The sequence below is a fragment of the Pinus tabuliformis genome, chromosome 3_1 (assembly GCF_031772625.1).
Source record: "Pinus tabuliformis cultivar Carrire ecotype Pingquan chromosome 3_1, CPIR1, whole genome shotgun sequence".
NCBI lineage: Eukaryota > Viridiplantae > Streptophyta > Pinopsida > Pinales > Pinaceae > Pinus > Pinus tabuliformis.
In genome coordinates this window covers 861,591,838-861,597,320 of record NC_142301.1, presented here as the reverse complement: position 1 = coordinate 861,597,320, position 5,483 = coordinate 861,591,838, and the positions used below count along the sequence as shown (strand labels likewise).

General features: G+C 39.9%; 1 pseudogene; it reads right to left on the bottom strand.

The window, feature by feature from the left end:
- Positions 1-3,404: 3,404 nt before the first annotated feature.
- LOC149190302 (protein PAT1 homolog pseudogene) lies at positions 3,405-5,279 on the bottom strand (annotated as a pseudogene).
- Positions 5,280-5,483: the final 204 nt, after the last annotated feature.

Sequence of the window (5,483 nt, the reverse complement as noted above, 5' to 3'; positions counted from 1 at the left end):
TCATTGAGCACGTCAGCACTGAGTTAATGATCGCTGATCCTTTGACTAAGGGCATGCCACCGTTTAAATTCAAGGATCATGTATTGAATATGGGACTTGGTTCCATTATGCAGTTTTTTCATTATATGGACAATCTTAATGAAATTCTTAATTATTGTGATGTTTTTTCTCATATTTATGTGCACCTTAAGTTGATTTGAGAAAATTCATTTAAGAAGGACCAAGAATAAACATAAGGTTTATTCATTAAGAAATTGTTGCCACATAAATTAGAATAAGAATAAATGCATAGTAATACATGGAAGATAATACTCGTCATTAGAGGACTTATCGCCATGATTCATGTATCTATTACTTAATAAAGATTGTCAATGGTTTTTGAGACATTAAGTTTGGAAGTATGGACCAAGTGGGAGAATGTTAAGCTCCATTGATTTTACACAAAAGCTACCTTGATTTATGGAATTGCAGGTAGAAAGCTAGGAGAGAAGCCTACCCACTTTTACAAGAAATTCAATGCAAGTATAGTACAATCTCAACAATCTCTTCATCACACATGTATGTATTTCTGATAAAATCCCCTATGAATCTCCAGAGTGCTAAATTAATAGTCAGTCAAGAAAATGTTAAGCTCCATTGATTTTACACAAAAGCTACCTTGATTTATGGAATTGCAGCTTTTCTTAACTTATGGAAACCAACTGCAGTAGTTTCCTTAAGTTAAGAAAATCAACTGCAATTACTAAATTTATAATTGGGAGCTACTAAAGTGGTCCATCACTTTGATCTGATCTCTACCTTGATTTGTGGTTTTTCTAACACATAGCTTTTAGAAGCTTGATGGAAGCTTAGCTATATGTTCATCTGTTTGGTCCCCAAGCTCCTATCTCAATCCCCTTCAGTTCTACACCATCTAGCTGAGATATCAGAGCTTGGAAGTGCCTTCAGATCAGCTGTCTTCTTTCCTTTTGCATGTGCAGCAGGAGCATGGTGTTTCAGAAGGAAATTGCATCAACAGTTTCACCAATGGCTGGAGGTAATTCGTATCCGTGGGCATTAAGTTTCAGTGATTCTTTTCAGTTCTTTCCACATGCAGAATCGCTGTTTAAGTTTATTAGTTTTCTAACAGAAAATGCTATTCTTACCTCCGAGGGATGAATCTGATATTTGCAAGGGTTACAATGTTGCTCAATCCCTTTTTCCTTACCCTTAGATGCGTTTCTCTGGCTTTCTGTGCAACGAGGGATCTATATATGCTGTCGCCTCAACATGGATGCACAAAGTCTAATTTAAAAAACCAAAAAACTGGCTCAGTATGGATCCAAAGGATTTAATTAAAAAAAAACCAAGAAACATGGATTCAGAGGATTTAATTTAAAATATCCAAGAAACATGGATTCAGAGGATTTGATTTAAAATACCCAAGAAGCATGGATTCAGAGGATTTAATATAAAATACCCAAGAAACCGCCTCACCATCGATGCAGAGGATCTGATACTCTGGCACAGCGAGGCACTCTGGCTTGCAATCAACTTTTTTAAATTTGTGAACAGTTGAGTAATATCTATTGTATATTTTGCCTCATTAATCGTAATTAGAAACAAATAAAGTTGCGTGGTCAATTTGATCTGCATGCATCATAAGTTTTAATCACATTTCATTCCCCTGCTTGGCATGCCTTAGAAGACTGGGAACTAATTGAATCATCTAACTATGCATTTTTGACTTTTTGAAGTTCGCAGAATCTGACTATACTTTCGGTCTTCTAATAGTATGACAATTTTAAGGAAATTATGAATTTCATTTTCTTTTGCTCTAGAATAATATTGGTTTATTTGTTAATTATTTTGCCATTGATCTTTTTATTGGAGTGCTTATTGCTAGCTACCACGCAAGCGCAAACAAAATTCATCTTTATTGGAGTGTTTATTGCTAGCTACCACGCAAGCGCAAACGAATTAAATGCTCAGATTTATATTTATGTCGAGGGCTGCTGTTCTCACCTGTTATATGCCTCTCCGTCAAAACCTTCCTCCTATTTCTGCAACTGAAGACAGAGCATTCATTGATTTTTCAATGGTGTCGGAGTCGTATCGTTCTTGACCATCAAATGTTTTCTTCACTTCCATTGGAGGTTTGTCCATCGAAATTTAGATGCTATGATGCATTGACCCAATTTATATGGTGTTTTGCCCATCTTCCCCTTTGAATCACCGGATGAGAATCGACCTCCGCAACACTAAATGTTGTTTCATATGGGGCATGTCGCCTCACCCAACTCTCATGGAGCTCTTTTTTAATGGACAATAAAATTCAATCCTCAGTAACTTCAATCAGAAATTTATTTATGAACATAGCGAAACCAAGAAACAAACCGCAGGCTCTGATCTACTTGCAAATCTGAAAATTAAAAAAACAGAGAATCACAGAATAGACTGTAGACACAAACACTGGAATAACACAGGTCTGCAAACAATATCACTACTTTTTTTATGAAGAAGAGATGAGCATTTTATAAAACAATGCAATCATTCTCTTTATTACAAAAGATAAAATCAAACTGCATAATTAGATAAAACCAAGATATTTTAGATGTTTCCTTTTTCTGAGTTTTTCAGATGTTTCCCTCTTTTCTATTCTTGGATGTTTCCAATGAAATAGTACGCTTTTTCTTGGTTGCCCAATCAGTGAGATGTTTCTGATTTTTGTGTCCTTTCTGGTTGCCCAATTCCTCCCTGTTTAGATCAGGAAGCGTCCCGGCTTCCTCCACTAACTGAGGGAAATTGCGTTGCAATGTTTCTGCATTGATCCATTTTGCCTGTGCTGGTGTGTGTCCCTTCCGACCAACCAAATATGAGAAGTATGGCTGATGTCGTGTATCCCGTTTCTTGAAGTCCACAATTGTATCTTTGAGCAGAGGAGGCTGAAAATCTGGAATATTATCAACCAAATGATGAATTGTAAATCCATCACGAATGGTATAATCAAGAAAGGGAGTTTGGTTGATGACTGTAAGGTGTTGCAAAGCTTCCCATATCTCACCAAAAACCGGATCTATTGTATACATATCTTTCCAAGCATCATATGCAGCACAACGCACCTCTAGAATGTGTAGGACCTGAGCAGGCGGTCGACTTAACAAATCAGCCATCTTATTACTTGTCCCCTTCTTGTATTTAATCACCAGATGGAATTGTTGAATGTAAGAAGCCCACTTTAAATGGCGTTGCTCTTGAATCTTTCGTTGTGAATTGATGAAGATTAGCAGATGATGATCTGTATGGAGGATGGTCTCTTTGCCAAGAATGTAATGGTGCCATTGCTTCAAAGCTTGCACTAAACTGTAGAATTCCTTGTCATAGGTGCTGTACATGAGCTTAGCATCCGCAAGTGCCTCATAATGTTATGATAGGGATTGCATGATACTATCGTACTTATTAGTACAGTATGTTGTCAATAATTTGAAGAAGCAATTAAATGATGCCTGCCAAATATTTCTCTTTTGAATGGTATAACTAGCACGTGGATCTGTCAGGATACCTATAGCTCTTTCCAGAACAGCTTTTAGAACCACCGATGCCCCATCACCAGTAGAACTTCCAAGAGGACGAAGTGGTGGTTGCTCTGAAGAACAAACTACTGCTGTCAAACAAGCAATAAGGGCATCTAAATCCATGCTGAAAACACACATAGCCACAGTCTTAGCAAGCCCAACTGTAGCACTGGGATCTGGAGTTAAGCTACCAAACAAAAAATGCAAATGACGAAAAACTTCCATGGAGACAATTCGTGCAAGTTCACTTCCAGGTGTGAGAAGCTGAAGGTATTTTGATAGAAGTTTTCTCCCTTTGGGAAGAGAAACCAGGCGTAGAAAAACAAGGTCATCTTTTGGAGCCAACCCAATTGGATGGCCACCCTCTGCTCCAAGAGTATCAACTAAGTGCAGAGAAGCTGCTAATCCTTCCAACAGAATCTGCGACCTTCTTTTTAATTGGGCCCCACCATCTTGTAGTTGAGATACTTGCAAAAACCGATCAACATCATCCACATCAAGAAGAAGGCACAGCCCATCCTCAATAACAATCCTTGTGGCCAGCATTGGTTCCTATTCAAGGGGTATCTCAGTGGCCTTAGGTTCATTTACATTATCACCTGTGGCATGTGGTGTTGAAGGAGCATCCACTTCCAGAAGTGGACGAGGCCTGCGAATAGAAGAAAATGGCACTCTTCCCAGTGCCTCTACCTGAAGATAAGCATGTGGCTCTGCTACAGCTTTTGTTCGCGGTGGAAATTCACGTAGAGAAGATGGTGCAAACTGACTTTTTCCTCGAGAACCAGTAGCATTCTTTGCTTGCACAGCCTGATGATAATAATCATCAACATAGGGATCACTGGTGTGAGTTGCAGCAAGCTGCATGCGAACAATGCTCTCGATTTCTTCTGCAGACATATACTTTGATCGGAACTGTGGCCAGCCATTATTAGACCTACTTGACTGGCTGTTCGTATCTGAATTCTGTTGGCTATTACGCTGATTTTGCTTTCCACGTTGTTGAGACTTACTACGCTGATCCCTAAAATCCCCACCCAAAAATGCCTCATTGTATCTGTGCATGGCAGGTGGAGGATGTGAATTGAATACTTGTTGAGTTGGCACAGGAGGAAAATGAGGAACACCACTCTGCATTGCCTGAAATCTTTGCTGCTGCAGCAATGCCTGTGCTTGTGCAGGCAACATAGCATTGGGTTGGGGCATTTGCTGATGCATCATATTAGTCATAATCCCCGATGGCCCTCCTGGTCGCATATTAGATTGATTCAACCAGTGGCCTTGCTGAGGCTGTGTACCCATTACATGACCTGAAGAGTTGTATTGAGGCATCCCTCCTCCATATTGGATCACAGAAGGCAGAATTCCTCCTGTATTAGAAGGCAGAATTCCTCCATATTGGATCATAGAAGGCAGAAGGTCTTTAACAGTGGATTTATTAAGGGCTCGATAGTCTGCCACGAGGCGCCATTCAGAAGTATCTTTTTTTGGAATAATAAAAGCTGGAGATGCACATGGCAAGGATGACGTCTGAATATGACCGGATGTCAACAATTCTTCAATTTGGTGTTCTATCTCAGTTGCCTCTCGAGGAGCAAGGCGATAAGATGGGGCATTGGGTAAGGAAGCGCCAGGAACAAGATCAATGTGGTGTTCAACAGAGCATGCTGGAGGCAGCCCTGTGGGTTGGGTGAAGACATCTGCAGATTCATGGAGTAGAGGAGCCATTGAAGGAGGTACTGGATTGGTGAGGTTGTCTGGCTTGACACGGCGAACCAAGCACAAAGAAACATCTTGGTTTAAATTGACTCTTATAATGGGAGCTTTGCCAATGGAAGGTTGGGTTGATGTGCTAGCTGAGGATGTGAGCACATAGGTGCGCCCATCGTGCTGCAAGTGGTATTGGTGATCTGTAGCATGATAAATAGCATG